Genomic DNA, 17,433 nt, shown 5'->3' with positions numbered 1-17,433 from the left:
ATTTATTAGATTAAAACATTTTTGTATTAAATATTTTGAAGATGTAAGCAGTGATTTTTACTTACCAAACTAATTTTTATTTGGTAAGTTAACAAAAATTGTTTTTTCTTTTTAGTTCAACCTTGTAAGTATTTTGTCTTTTTTAGCTCTTGATAATAATTGTAAACACAATTGAAAGCTCGAGAATAAAAAAAATAGTTAACCAATAGCCCTATTATTGACTCCAACCCATCCAAAACAGTTATATATATATATATATATATATATATATATATATATATATATATATATATATATATGATACAAGAAAAAAACAAAATATATAAGAAATGGTTAGCAAATAAAACATCTAGCAATAGAGTAACATATCAAGGGAAAAACGGAGAAGTACGCTATCAAATAAAAGAAGCAAAGAACAATTTCTGGGAATGTCTCCAAGTCGAAAATTTAATTGGTGGTTCTAAGACTACGGAATCATGGAGAACTATCACTAATCTAAAGAAAAACACCCATAACTCCTTAAGCAACTTAATTCCTATAGAAAAGTGGGAAAATCACTATAAAAATTTACTCCAAGAGTCCAGATTGAAATTTATGGGAGAGGAATACAGTATGGAGAGACAAACAAATAGTAACAATAATACTACTAACAACGTACTGCGTTAATTAAAATGAAAAACGGGCGATTTCCAGGACCTGGCAATATAGCTGTAGGGTTACTTAAAGCAGGAGGTCCACTCCTAATAGAACGAATAACTTTTCTAATGAATCAATGCTGCCAACAAATTTAAGTGCCGAATGAAAAAATGCTCACCAAGTGTCCATCTTTAAATAGGTAATCGAAAAGATCCTAACTGCTACAGACGATTAAGTGTCCTACCTCCATTCGGAAGATTGTTTGGAAAGATAATAAATGAAAAAATACAAGATGATGTAGGACATCTAATTAGCCAAGACCAAAGTGGATTTACGCCTGGTATAGGCAATGGATTTTGACAAGAGCTATGACCTTGTAAATAACAGATAAACTTGTATACTGCATCGGCATCACTCATAGCACTTGTCATAATCCAGTACCTCTAGATCTAGCATTGATAACTTGTTTATACTCCAACAGTTATTAGAAAAAAGAATAGCGGTTGGTATCAAAGTACATCTAGCCTTCATCGACCTAGAAAAGGCGTATGATACACTTCCAAGACTTAAATTGTGGCAAGCTGTACAACAACTCGGGATTAGTCAATACCTTTTAGGAATAATCACAGAAGTATACAGGGATAACACTACTTACCTAAAAATCGGAAATATACTATCAGAGCCAATAAAAGTAACTAAAGGACTAAGACAAGGATGCAGTATGTAACCCTTACTGTTTAATTTATATATTGAGACAGCCCTCCAAAACTGAAAAAACTACTGCCAGGGAATGGAAATCCCCATAGGAAATTACGTACTGTTCAAGATTCTTATGATCTAAAATTTATAATAAAGCGTCTATACAGAGAATATATTAAATGGGGGTTACAAGTCAGCATGAAAAAAAACAGAATATTTAGTTACCAATTCAGATGCAGGGTTTGAAATGTTGATAGACGAGGACGTGGAAATCAAACAAGTGGAAAAATTTAAATATTTAGGTGCGCTCATTGATAAGAACAGCTTGGGAGAAACCGAAGTTAAACACCGAATTAATCAGTAACAAAAAATTGTAGAATGTCTAAACTCCTTATGGTGGGTGGGATGGCAACATTTCCAATAGGAACAAAAAAAGAATATGACAAACCATGGTTGAATCAGTTCTTTGTTACGGCTCTGAAGTATTAGACAATTAATGCAGACTTGAAGAGAAAATTATTGGCAGTTTAAATGGATTAATTGGGAAGAAGTGCAGGAACGTCAAGGCTGGAACGACCAAAGAATCTATAAGAAATAACATGAATGCTACAAAAACGGTCATTGACAGAATAGAAGGAAGACGTTTAAAACGGTTTCGACACCTATTGAGAATGCCTGATGAACGTTGGCCCCAAAAACTTTACAGATGGTAGCCCCCTGGAAGAAAAAATTGAGGTAGGTAGACCTCGACGCTCATGGAATGAAGAAATTAGAAGAGCGATGGAATTGAGAGGTTTGGAGGAGCATGCGTTGGGCCGGGAGGATTGGCGGAGGAGAACGGGAATACGGCGAAAGCCGTCTCCAAAATATATTGTATTTACAAGTTGGATCCTGTAATATATATGTATATATATATATATACATATATATATATATATATATATACATATATATTATTATAGTCTTTTGGTGATGTTACTTTCCTGTTCTACTACTTTGATGTTATTGTAATCTATCCGATGCCCATTTTTAAATGCATGTTCACCCAATGCACTTCTTTCAGGATGTAGTCTTTTATCAGACTTGTGGGATGTAATGCGGTCTTTAAGGCATCTTGATATTTAACCATAGTATACTTGTTCACATGATCTGCACGGTATACAATAAACAACATCCGTTAAGGACAAGAGTGCGGATTGGTCTTTAAGTTTAAAAAAAACTTTGTTAACTGTTAGTACCGTTGTATATGCAATTTTGATATTATTAATTGATGAAAAAACTCTACTTAGTTTCTGTCCAATGTTCTTAATTTATGGAAGAGATCAATATCTAATCGTGGTTTGTTTTGGTAAAGGATCTACAGGTCCAATCCTATCTTGTTATAAAGACAGATTTTCCTCATTTCTTAAACGACTAGTTAAATTTTGTGGAGTGTTAAACAAAATGTTCTTTAGTAGTATACTTGGATATGAGTTTTCAATGAATAGTTTATAAAGGATTTTTAGATTTTTTGTATGGAAAGCGGTATCGCTGATGTTAAGGACGCGATTTTTCATTTCTTTAACTAAATTAAGTTTCATTGAATATTTATGGTATGACCAATAATTGAGATATGTGCCTGAACTGACAGGTTTTCTATACCAATCAACCAGCAAATGGGTATCTTTTCGTATTAATTTGGTATCTAAAAAAGGTACTATCTTCACGTTCTAATGTGAATTGAATGTAGGGGTTGAAACTATTGAAATACCAAAGTATATCATTTATCCCTGTGCTTGGTAATGCTCTAAGATATACCAAAGTATATCATTTATTCCTGTGCTTGGTAATGTTTAAATGTTGTAAAGGTGAACATGCATTTAAAAATGGGCATCGGATAGATTACAATAACATCAAAGTAGTAGAACATGAAAGTAATATTACCAAAAGTCTTTTTCTTGAAAGAGACTACATTTGCCAAAATAACAATGCAATGAATCATAGAACGGATATTGGTCATCTAAATGAAATGTTCTCCTATTTGTTACTACTAGATAAATGCAACAATAACACAAACAATAATTTATCAATTGACATTTAAAAAATTTTGTTTTCCAAATTAAGTTTTTTTAAAAGTTAGTAATTTTTGTATACACACAGATACTGGGGTCATACAAAACAAGATCACAATAAATTGTAACGTTTTTATAATTATGAGCTTGTTTCTTTATGTTAATTTAATAAGCTAAGTCTTGAAACACTGACAGGTTAAAATTTCATTCCTGTATGATGTTAATAAACATAAAATAATTTATGTTGCCACGATACACCTAATGATAGGCCTATAATTTGCTGTACTGCCAGTTGCTTGATATTAGTGGTGTGGGATTTTCACTTATCAATACGAATATTTTTAAATTTACACACGAAGAGTTTTGAAAAACCAATAATAAAAACCAGTGGATTGTCTTGACAAAAACTAATGGCGATAGAATAAAATTAAGAATAGCAATGTCATAAATGTGTTTATAATAATTAAGTGTTGTGAATGTAAAGTAATTTTTGAATTTTAAATAGAGAAATAGGTTTTATATTAAACAAAGATGACAGACTGTGATAAATTTTATCAACATTATAACATCATTGATGATACAACCTCATTAAGTTTGTAAGTAGCGAATTTTTTAACCAATTATACCAACGTTAACAAACTATTCATCACATTTGTAGCTCCCTGATGAAGGATATAACCAATGGCCGAAAGCTTGGATTAAAAAATTACAAGAGTACATGTTTCATTTTTTATTGCTGCAAACCCAATATGTAACGTTTACTTCCTTACCAGCAAATACTTCTCGTTCATTATATATATATATATATATATATATATATATATATATATATATACATATATATATATATACATATATATATATATATATATATATACATATATATATATATGTATATATATGTATATATATATATATATATATACAGATTCGGCAAATTTTCAACTACCGTATACGATATTCAGTATGTGGAACAAAGATAACACTTAATTGTTTGAATAGAAGTGAGAGGCAGTCATCATCTCGACGGAGTAGGTATGACTTTTAAACAGTGTTGCTATTATTTCTGTTACATATTTCCTTCTAAATTTTAGTCCGATGCATGAGTCTAAAATAATATTTAAATCCACTACAGTTCATTGTAGAATAAAAATTAATATTGTCCCAAAAAAATTCAAACAAAGTAGCCACGTAATTGTTATTTTCTAATCGATTTTATCAATTACTTTATTAGTTAACAAAGAACAGTGATTTAAGTAATTTATGTGTGGCAACAAAGCATTATTCCCCTGAAGAGTTTGAAATTTTAAGCAACGCCTTCTTTTACAGTGCGAAGCGGCATAAAAATACACCGATGACCGACAGTAATTATCGGACGTTGATGGGGTGTAGTTCTTTGCATAAAATTATTTCGTCGCCAACTTTCCGTCAGTAAATCTTTAAGAAAAAGTCAAACACTTATAGGAATTCGAGTTTTAAATGTAATTTTTGTAGATTTTTAACTCTGGTAGCTAGGAAATAAAACAATAATTAACTTAACAAACATTAACTAAATATAAATATTATTTTTATAAGAAAAAAACCAATCAAAAAAATTATTCTAAATAATTAAAATTAAAGGCATTTTTAAAAAATCTCTAAACCAATTAAATGTTCAAACAAACCACCATTTTAAGCTAAACAAAATCCGAATCTATCAATTAAAGCAAGTCTCATTGCATTTAGCTGATTGGTTGTACTCGACTACAAAGTTGAACAATTTTTTCTTACAATTCTGCTAAATTGGTGGCTCGTTCGAAATCATGCCGATATAATTTTGATTTTAGCATTCCTAAGAAATAAAATACCAAAGGTGCTAAATCTGGTGATCTAGGGGGCCATTTTATTGTTCCTCGTGTAGAAATTATTCGTCCAGGAAATGTTTGTTCCAAATAATTTGTAACTTCGATTGCATTATGTGCTGGGCAACCATCCTGTTGAAACCAAACATCATTGAAGTTGACCGCAAGGTTTCGAACAGCTGGAATAATCTGATTGCGTAATAAATCTAGATACTTTCGCCCATTCAGATTTCCCGTAATAAAAAATGGACCAATTATATTATCGTTATAAATGCCAGTCCACACATTTAATTTCTTTGGGAATTGTGTTTTCACAGCAATACTCAAATGTTTCTTTTCCCTAGACCAATAGAGGACGACAGATGGATTATGACGTTTATGGATTGTGAATGAAGATTCATCGGAAAACATTTTTTAAAAAGTTATTGTTTTTAAAAAGCAGCAATAAATAACTGTATTATTTCTACAATAGAATGGTTCCCATAATACCATTTCACCATTTGAATCTTTTCTTTTTGAAAATACAGTAGAACCTCGATAGGTCAAACCTCAATAAATTAAAAACCTCTATAACTTCAAAAAATTATATGTTCCCTTCCCATCGGAGCCCAAAACCTCTACAACTTAAAATACACAATCTCGATAACTTAAATAAATAATATCAATATTGGCCCTCAGTAACTTAAAGAAATATTTTCACAATCCCTATAACATAAAATTGTTTACCAATGACAGCTGAACAGCTTACTGTATCATAAGTTTTGATCACTGTTCTAGAAACATCGATTTAGGTACTGTGTGATACCTTGCTTAAAATGAGTTCAAAAAGAAAATTAACAACGCTAACATATGCTGATAAATTAAAAGCTATAGAAGCAGTGAAAAATGGATTCAAAAGAAAAGAAGTTGCGGCTCTGTTTGGAATACACGAGAGTACATTATCAATCATCATAAAAAAAGAAACCGAACTATTGAAAAAACAAGAATCAGGAGACAAAAATTGCCGAATTCCCTAATTTGGAACAGTGTTTGTTTACGTGGTTAAAACAATATCGAAACAAAAACATCAGTATCAGTGGACCCATACTGAAAGAAAAGGCTATAGAGTTCGCTAATTCACTAAAAATCGATAATTTTAAAGCCAGCAATGGCTGGTTAGAGAATTTCAATAAACGAATGATTTAGCCTTAAAAAAATGTGCGGCGAAAGTACGAGCGTAAGCAAATCAGTCTGCCAAGAATGGAAATCTGACTTGCATAATTTAGTAAATAATTATGATCCCAATGATGTTTTTAATGCTGATGAAACTGGTCTGTTTTTTAAATGTCTTCCCGAAAAAACATTAACATTCAAAAATAAAAAATGTCATGGAGAAAAACACAGCAAGGAACGACTTACGATTCTGCTTTGTGCAAATTCTAAGGGCACAGAAAAACTCAAACCTTTAATTATATAGGTAAGTCAAAAAAACCTCGGTGTTTTGCAGGTTTAAAATCACTACCCATGGATTATAAGGCCAATAAAAAAGCATGGATGACAGCAGAACTTTTTAAAAAATGGCTGAATAATATAGATTAGCAAAGGGCAACTTGAAATAGAAAAATTGTTCTGTTCATTGACAACTGAACAGCACACGGAGGCATACCACCATTAAAGGCAATCAAAGTACAATTTCTTTCACCAAACACAACATCACAACTTCAACCTTTGGATCAGAGTATCATTAAAAATTTTAAAACATTATACAGAAAAGAAGTTGTTAGAAGAATGATAGCTGATATGGAGCAAAATACGATTTCTTCTATCAATGTTCTTCAAGTAATGAAGATAATGAACAAAACATGGCAAAACGTAACACTCCTCACAGTGAAAAACTGCTTTAGAACCTGTGGTTTTTCTTCAGAACCTCAAGAAATCATTTTGAAGAGGAAGATAATAATGATCCTGAATAATGGAATAACAACATGCACTGTATTTAAAGTTATAAAGACGATGAATTTAATGACGACCCACAAACTTCATCTAAGAGCATATCAATCAACGAAGCAAGACTGCTATAACGACTGTACGATCATTTATAGAGCAGTGTAGAAACATAAAAGATAACGTATTTTCTTCTCTATGTTATTTAAAATCAAATCGATTATAATCTATGAATTGTTTAAATCAAAAGAAAATCTCAGACTTTTTTTAGTAGACTATACCTTTAATTATTGCTTTAACTTTTTGTAACGAATATAATAAATGAATGTAGTGTATGTAGTGTATAATAAATGCCTATATTTTAATGAACTTCTGACCTATATTAATCCATCACAACATAGACCCTTGATAACTTAAAACCTGCATAACTTAAAATATTTGGTTTTTCCCTTGGAATTTAACTTATCGAGGTTCTACTACTGTATACGCTTGGCATGTTAATTATTTGTTTTCAACCTTTTACCACGACAGCTAAAAATCAAAGAAATAGACCTTACCTTATTGACCTTAAACCTGCTGTACAGATAAGGACCGCCTATTCTTTTGAGGGGAAGTCGTAGAGGGGGCAAATGGTTTATACTATTTGTCTGTCTACTGAAGTGCGATATTTATTTAGCTCACGCTGTTGTCGCATCTCAATTTCTCAATTCAGTATTCTTTGTTAATTAATGAAGTAATGATATAATCGTTTAAAAAATAATACTTACATGATTACTTCATGTAAGGTTTGTTGGGGCAATATTAATTTTCATTCTACAATGAACTGTAGTGGATTTAAACATTATGTTACACTCATGTATCCGACTAATGTTTTAGAAGGAGTTATGTTACAGAAATTTCGCAACACTGTTTAAAAATTAGACTCGCTACTCCAAGTGCGTGGATTGTGTCTCACTCGTATTCAAACAATTAAGTGTTATCTTTGTTCCACATACTGAATAACGTATACGGTAGTTGAAAATTTGCCGAATCGGTATATACAATATATTTAATAAATACATAATATCTCTATACATTTGAATTGAAACAGTAAAAAAATCTGTAATTTTTTTCTGGGCGCCAATCTCGACATGCTGATCAAAATCTCTGTCTGTTACATGCCTCAGCATCACGATCTCCTCGCTCCTGTTGAGGTTGTCTTCTGCCCAACTGATGGCCGTGTTCAGTGCTTTAACAGCTTTAGCAGTAGAAATTTTTGAAGCAATTGGTTCACCATCGACACACTCCTCTTCGCTTGTCTTCATTTTAAAAGGCCCTTATAATTTCTTCATCCGTGAGCATTTCTTGGGTGTCAATTTCTTTGTCACAGCCACCTGATGCCCATTCTTGAACCTCAGATTCAGTTATTATTGTCGTGTTGTTTTGAGCCAGCTGAACGACAAGGGGGCTTAAAAAGATGTCTTTTTCGTTGGATGAAGAGTCGTCAACAGCCACTACGTTTAGTCTCAAGTTTTTCCAAGAAAGTTGAATCAAACGTTGTGATATGGATGATCAACAATTTGCCAAATTAAAAAACCACGTCCTTGAGATTAGGTTTCTTCTAAGCTACGACCAGGTTCGTTCCACTCAGCTCGTCAGCAATAATGTTGGAGAGTTAAGCTTTTCGATTTCGAGTTAAGCGCAGTTTTGTGTTCCGGATGACATTCTGGTCCTTTGGTTGAATCATAGCTATCATGTTGGGTGGTAAGAACATGGCAAAAATTTTACCATCTTCACTACGAGGTTTATCAGCAGATAAATGATCAGGACAGTTGTCCAGCAGCAACACTGCCTCCTGAGGGAGATTCATACGTGCGAGATGACGACAAACATCAGAGACGAATTCAGTTTAAAACCAATCCAAGAAAAATTCTCTTGTCACCTATGCACGAAGCTTATTAGCCGTCCCCACAACATCTCCTCAACATCCCCTCAAGCATTTGCACAAGGCATAAAGGTGATTCTTTCTTTCATAATATTCTTTCATGATAACGCCAAAAAGGTTGGGCGAATAATAAAAAAAGTGTAATTCAGTAACGCCCAATAAAGAACAAAGAATTATAATTTTACACTGCGGTGGAGAAAATGGATGGATCGACGATGTATTATTAATATCTACAAAAAAAATTAAAGGCGCGTCTCTAGATTACCATGAGTATATCAAAAGCTCAATTTTTTAATCATGGTTTGAAAAATCTCTTTTTTCGAAATTACCTAAATATAGTGTGTGTGTCATGGACAACGCATCATACCATTCAAAATTAATGAGAAATATTCCAAATGTAACTTGGAAAAAATTACAAATTCAGGAATTTTTATTTAAGGAAGATTTGTATTTTGAGGTATCATATAGTAAAAAGCAATTATTGGAGGTTGCTCATAGTAGTTAGTATCAGAAGGAATATTTTTTTGATAACTGTGTTCGCAGTAATGGGCATACGGTGTTTAGATTTCCTTCATATTATTGTACATAGATCCCAGTAGAGTAAATATGGGCTCGACTTAAAGGAAATATCAGGATAGGAAACGTGGCTTCTAAATTTTCGTCTCAAGTTAATTAGAAGAGAAATCACAAAAATCACAGCAACCAACTGGAAAAATGTAATCAAAAATGACTATGTTAACTATTTACAAGCATTAACCAAACTAACTATACATTTAGAAGATACAAGTGATACTAGTGATAACAGTGACTCTGAGTGGATTAGCAAGTGCGTAATCCTAACCAGGAGTTAGTTGAAACCTTTGTTTTTATTGTAATTGTAGATATTCTCGTTTTGCTTACAAACCTTTGAAAATATTGTAAAAACACACTTCTTGATAGAATAAATAGGTACAAACTATTTAATTTAAAATAGTTAAAGTACTGGTTACGTTATTATAAAATACCTTCTAGGTATATATAAAAAAAATGTTAATAAAAGTTTTAGATCTCTTACCCATTTTAAAATTATGGAGGTACTAAGTCTTCTCTAACACGGTGTCAAACCAGTTATGTTTCTTTAATAGAACACCCTGTATTTAATTTAAAAAATGAATTCTTTATTTTTTTCCTAATTACAATAACATAAAAGTTATTAGGGATAAAATAGGAAGTTTTAATACTTATGAGCATTTGTGTTCATAAATTGTAAATATTTGATCATCCTGTTTAATTGTATGGGATAATTAGGTAGCTACCTAGATAGTACTACCTAGATATATAAGAAGTTGATAACATCCATATTTTTTATTTAAACATTATAGAAAATTAAACTTTTTGGTAAAATAAAATATTTACTGATACCCACATAATTTGAAAATATGCGACTGTTCCATTTACACTTACAATCAAATGTTTGCAAAATAATAACTTTTATTTAATTTAAAATTAGATATCGCCGCTACTGTTTAGTAGAATATCATAATGGTCACTCTAACATGTTTGCCAAGTTGCTTATAGTGTCTTACTCGCTCTTGTTCCCGTAAAATTGTTCAACGAAATTACGTGTCTACTTTACCCAAAAACCCCATTTGCAACCTGGCTGAATCACTGTCCTGAACATGGTATTTTTGACGTGACAACGTCTTAAATTAGGTTGTGGCTCGGAGTCATTCATGAAAAAGTGTAACGCCCGCTCACGTCTGTTACAGTGAGTCACCGAACGAGAGAGAGGCCCGCCGGACCGGCGAATGCCTTGCGTCTCTCTCCCACTCAAACATGATCGGTCCGCTGCGCGCGCAGCACTAGAGAATTAGGCGCGTTGAATCGGTGCGTGCTTCCGTGCTTGTGTCTCTGTCTTTCTCGAGCGTTCTTGGCGTTCAAGACACATTACAGCAGAAACACTTCCTTTCATTTCATATTTCTCCTATCATCGTCCTATCCTCAACAAAATCACTCAAATAGAAATTAGTTAAGTTTAAGTTTACATGTACAATGTTTTAGTAAACAAAATATATTTCTATAGTTAAAATTTGTGCAATTCTTATTTTCATTCAATTCCTTGTTCCTATTGTGCAATTTAATAATATTCATATCAATAAATATTCTACCGAGAAAAAGACGTTGTCACGTAAAATCTTCGCCCGTAAAACCGACTTTACAGGCAACCGATTTTTTGCCTCATTTTCCTGGTGTCCAATGTGGTAATACCATCAATTTTTCACAATTCCCTTTAATGTGTCTCTGTGAAATATAACTAATTGGTACATTAATGAAAGTACACACAAAAATGGAATTCATAAAAATCAAGGTGGAATTCTATATAATTCAAGAAATAAAAGAAAATACCTCATTGAAAAAGAAAAAATACAAACGGCAGAATATGAAGAGCGACATAAAATTATCAAGGAAGCTTAAATGAGGGCAAAAGATAAAATAAATAAGAAAGTATAGAACAAAATTGAACTGTTTAAAACCAGGTAAGAAAATTACAGATAATTAATATAAACAAATTTAGAGACAAAGTCTCTAAATTTCAAAATAAAAGTCCAGGAAATTCTCAGATAGGTAAAATACTCTTTTAAATGAAGAACGATCACTTATTGTATTAGAAGTTGACAAAATCGATCTCACATAGATAATTTTATGGCATAAAAAAACAATATGTGAATGTTGAGGCAGGGTAATAGTTGGTGAAGATGTAAGTCAACAACATACATTATGTCGCTTGTGCTAGAAATTAAAGTGCGTAGCGAAATGACATCAAAGCAACGAAAAGAACGAGTAAAGATTAAAATGATTTATGAAACTGAGTAGAATGTGGACTCAAAACAGAAATAAAAAAAATATATATAGGTAAAATATATAGGTAAAATTTTCATGTTTACGTCTACGGAAACATACAAAAAATGAAATAATGTAACAAAAATTAAAAAAAAAATTCATAAAAAGTATAGGAAATCAAAAATTAACAAGAGAAAAATGTTATCAAAATACGAAATAGCCTTAGTAGTTACATAAAATTTATAAATCAATTGTAAATACCAATCATTTTTCCCGTTAAATTATCCAAAAATATAAAATATTGTAAAATGGCCAAAATTCATTTATTTGGAAAAACAAGTCAGCGCGTTTGCGCACATTATACAATATTCTGCGCAGGTTCAATGTTGCCACATATAAATTTGTTTTTTTCGGAGTAAATATATTGAATTTAAATTTTAATATAAGACTCCATATGACTTAATGTTGTTTTTTTTTTTGCAGAGTAAATATATTGAATTTAAGTTTTAATAAGAGTATACTACATATGAGGTAATACTGTTTTTTGAGGAGTAAATATATTGAAATTAAGTTTTAAACAGTGTTGTCAAGTTGCAGAATTAGTGTTTTTGTAAAAATCATCATTGACTATTACATAAAAAAATAAAACCTAATCTAAACTAATTTAATCACATCTAAAACTTTAAATTAAAAAAGAAGTTAATAACTAATGCATCCAACAAAATACAACATAAAACGAAATACTGACCAGTTTGATGGCAACGGCATGGGAAAACGGAAATTGGACTCATTAGTATTTTTGCAGAATTCGTTATCAGTATAGTATATTAAGTATAAGTGGATATTTAGGTCTTTAAAACACGCGGGAAATATAGGAAGTGTTTTAAAGACCAGTTATCCACGAATACTTTACCCTATTTTTTTTATTGGTACACTTTGAAATCATGTATTATTACTACAAAAAATTGAAATAACAGCTAATAATGTAAAATGACTGAATTTGTGATGTACATCAGTATACCTTTCGTTATAATGGAAATGAGAAAAACAAAAATTAATTTACAATCTGTCATATCAGAATAATTGTTATTACTGGTTGTATATTGCTTAAAACAAGCATGAGAAGAATGTTTCAAACATTATTGAGAGTGCCATTAATGGAAGAACAACCCTATTGGCTTCCGAGAATGTCGGTAGTATAAATTTGAACAGCATTTCCTCTGATTGAAAAAACGGTAGTATAAATATTTCAAACAATACCAACTGCACTTTTCACATTCATTTAAAAGATTGGGACGATTGAGATTTCCAAATATTCGAATAAAGCTTTTGAAATATTTGTTACTAATATTTTATTCCTATATTATTTGTTTGACATTACAAGTTATGTACTCCTGTCAGGTCAGCTAAATATTTAAAACTGTTGATGTTGCCAGGGTAACTTTAAAACACGCGCGTTTTTGAAAGTTGAATTTGAACACGCTACGGCGTACTTTAAATAAGCAAAATGGGGTACCAATAAAAAAACAAATTAAAACCTGATCTTAACTAATATAATCACATCTAACTATGTAAATTAATAAAGAAGTTAATAACTAATGCATCCAACTAAATACAACATAAAACGAAATAAACTATAATCTATATGTAATAACATAAGTGAATAACAAATGAAATACAGTTATATGAATCGCTTAGAAACAGAAAACGGAAATGATACCCATTATCATTATTCCTTTATGATTGTACTTGAGAAGCTTGAGAATTAATCTTTTCACAATAAACAATATATTTAAAAAGTGTGGCAACATTGGATCAAGAAGTATGTACTTACTACGCACATGCACATCTTTGACAGCAGCTGTAATGGCGGCGGCATCTTGAAATTTATGTCAAAATATCAGTTGTTTATATGCGAAATACAGAAAAACTATAGCTCAGCGTAAAAAATGTATAGATTGGAAAGTGAATAAAAAATAAAACATAATCCACTGTCAAAATTTCAGACTAATCCGACTATCCTCACTAATGTAAGTAATTACCCTCGTGGTACGACGAAACCCTTCGTCTTTATGATTGTGATTGATGATATGATGAGGACGCTAACATACTTAATAAGTAATAAAAAACACATTTCTGGTAATAAAATTTTACCTATAAACCAGAATTATTTGCAATATAAACCATTTTATAAACAACAAATACCGGAAAAATCTTCATTTTAAGTTATTATAATTATAAGTAAAGGTAACAATATATTCCCAATAATGAAATATTTCACCTATATCATATTCTAAAATTTTAATACGTTTAAAAACATTACCTGCCACCTCCCATTCAATCTCTCATTACTGGTTCTTATTTAATTTAAACACTCTTTGAACACAATAATTACATACATTTTTTCACATTACCACATCTCACTTTTATCTAACTTTTATAAAATCAAATATCACTTACATTAAATACATACAAATTTTGTCATACCACTAACCGCAACGCGAAGAAAGCAATGAATTACGAACTGACTAACTCAACTGACTAAATTTTTTATTTAAAAACAATAATAGAAAAACGCATTATTTTGGCTAAAGAATTGGCGACGTTGTCAATTTCTCAACTGCGTCTTGTTCCTAATCACAGGTAAAATTAGAATTTATTTAAAAAATGTTTTTTGATTATTTCTGATATACCTACAATATTTACTAAGCAAAAAGTCACTGTTTTTGTATAAATGATTACATTATAGTCCAGTCGGGTTAGACCAAAAAAGGCCTAACCTTTCATGGCTAGCTGCCCCAAATTTTAGTATTCTAACCTTCAATGGGGCTCAGTGATAGTGTAAATTTAAAATAGCGACAAAATCCAACCGCTGCGTTAGCTGCCATCTTGAATTTAAAAATGAAAAAGGAGAACCGTTTGTGCTCAATATCTCCGCCACTTTTAACTTTTCAACAAAACTGTTAAGAAATTAAATTGTTGCAATGAGATTACCTACAATTTATTAATAACCAATTTTTTCGTGACCTCAATATTTCAGTTCCAAGGAGGAAAATAATAAGAAGGGGGAAGCATAATTATCGAATTATCTCGTTTATTATTAACTTAACGACATGAATGTACGTAAACAAAGATACAAAAAATTATTTTATTCACTTTTGTAAAGATCTCTTTAATTTTTTTGCTAAAATCAATATTTCAATCCTTAACCTTTTTGTGTAAAAGGTAAAATGGCGGAGATATTGATCAAAAACAGTTTTCTTTTAAAATTAAGATGGCGGCTGACGCAACGGTGGAATTTTCTTGAGATTTTAAATGTTCACTACTATTGCCCCCTCCTAAAAAATAGATTAATAAAATTTGGGGCAGCTTGCCATGCAAACAATGATGGCAAGCTGCCATTTTCTCCAGTAGTGCCTATCCATCGTCTTCCTCCGCCAAGCACGTATTCTCATAATTCTCACGTCTTCATCGATGTTATTGAGGTATCATATTTTAGGTATGTTTCTTTTTCTCTGATCAATGGGTCTAAGAAGTCAAATATGATATCTTTATTATTCTGCTTCTTCCTGATGTTCGAGGAGAGTTGATTTCTAATTACACACACACAAACACACACACACACACACACCCACACACACACATACACACACACACACAACACACACACATACTCACACACCCACACATACGCACGCTCGGTCGTACAACCCAGCCCCGAGGGGCATGTGTGCTCCATTGAACAGTGGGACACACACGTAAAAAGATTAAACCGGTTACACTTCTTCATGAAGTGGTACCTATCTGACTCCATCACCTATCTAGCAAGATATGCCATCACCTCTCTCCATCATATGACTTTTGAATCAGGAGGCTTATGTTTTTTTTATAGCCCTTTTTCTATCCGAATTGTCGAATAAAGGCCTCTCCCATTTCTCGCCATTCATCCCTGTTGTGTGCTAGGCGTTTCCACATTGGTCCTGCGACTCTTTTGATATCGTCGCTCCAGCGCATTTGAGGTCTTCCTCTTGTTCTCTTCGCATCGTACGGTCGCCAGTTTCCGACTTCTTTGTACCATCTACCATCTTCGAGACGTTCGTTGTGTCCAGCCAATTTCCATTTTAATTTAGCTGCTTGTTTCGCGGCGTCCTTTATTTTTGTTTTGTTCCGGATTGCTTCGTTCGTTTGCCGATCTATTAGTGAGATACCAAGCATCTGTCGTTCCATGGCTCGCTGAGTTTTTCGAATCTTGTCCATGTTCTTTTTTGTGAATCTCCAGGTTTAAGCTGAATCGAACACTTTGGTTCGAAGGTTTTGGGGTATCTTTTTGTCTTTCAGTATGTATGAGAGTTTTCCAAATGCGGCCCAACCCATTCTTACTCGTCTGCTTATTTTGGTAGTTTGGTTTTCTTTGTTTACCTTGATATTCTGACCCAGATATATGTATTCTTCTACATGTTTCACTTTTGTTCCTTGGATGGTTATCGTCGGTTGATCATCTTTATTCAACATTAGCTTAGTTTTACTCAGATTCATTTTCAGTCCATTTTTAATGGATTCCGTATGAACCTCATCTATCATCTTCTTCAGTTCTTTCCAGCTGTCGGCTATTAGTACTACGTCATCTGCATATCTTAGATGGTTTAAATACTTTTAGTTTATCGATAGTCCGTTCGTTTCCCAATTGAGTGATTTAAAGATGTCTTCAAGTGCGGCAGTAAATAGTTTTGGAGAAATGGTGTCTCCCTGTCTTACTCCTCGGTTGATTTTTATTGGCCTCGTTTTCATTCCGTTATCCATCGTGACTACCATTTCAGCGTGTTGATATATATTATGTCTTAATATCCTATATCTAGAATCTATTCTGCTGTTGACCAGTGCTTCCTCAATAGCCCATAATTCTATGCTGTCAAAAGCTTTCTCGTAGTCTATAAATGCTAAACAGATTGGTAAATTATATTCGTTAACTTTTTCTATTAGGACCTTTAGTGTGTGAAGATGGTCACATGTACTGAACCCTTTTCTAAATCCGGCATGCTCTACTGGTTGATATACATCGAACTTTGTTGTCAATCTATTTGTAATTATTTTTGTGAATGTTTTATAAAGTTGTGATAGTAGTGATATTGGACGATAATTTTTCAGATCTGTATTGTCTCCTTTTTTGTGTATTAATATTGTGTTAGCAGTATTCCATTTCTTTGGTATGTTTCCTTCAAATAGGCATTTATTAAAAAGTATTTTTAGGTACCTGATGACTTCTTCTCCGCTTTCTTTTAACATTTCTGCCAGAATTCCATCACTACCCGGTATTTTATTTCTTTTCAATTCTTTAATTGCATTTTATATTTCTACTTCGCTTATTTCGGGCATTACTTCAGAATTTTCCTTTTGTTATTTGTCTTTTCAGATTTTGCTTTGAAGAGTAGGGGGGATCGTTTCTTGAGCGGTATAACTCAGTATAGAAGTTTTCAACTATGTTTGATATTTGAGCTTTGCTTGTTTCTAGTTGGCCTTGTTGATTTTTCATAGTTATAAT

At 32.0% G+C, this 17,433-nt stretch overlaps 1 protein-coding gene across 1 annotated transcript in view; it reads right to left on the bottom strand.

Moving 5' to 3' along the window:
• Positions 1 to 14,386, bottom strand: part of LOC140447769 (LIM domain only protein 3) — a 1,475,576-nt gene extending 1,461,190 nt beyond the window's left edge. Inside the window, exon 1 of the mRNA XM_072540623.1 lies at positions 14,218 to 14,386. The gene's annotated coding sequence lies outside the window, so the exon portion shown is untranslated. The remainder of the gene's footprint in view (positions 1 to 14,217) is intronic.
• Between the last annotated feature and the right edge of the window lie 3,047 nt (positions 14,387 to 17,433).

This window comes from Diabrotica undecimpunctata, chromosome 8, assembly GCF_040954645.1.
Source record: "Diabrotica undecimpunctata isolate CICGRU chromosome 8, icDiaUnde3, whole genome shotgun sequence".
NCBI lineage: Eukaryota > Metazoa > Arthropoda > Insecta > Coleoptera > Chrysomelidae > Diabrotica > Diabrotica undecimpunctata.
This window is presented reverse-complemented; position numbering and strand designations above follow the sequence as displayed.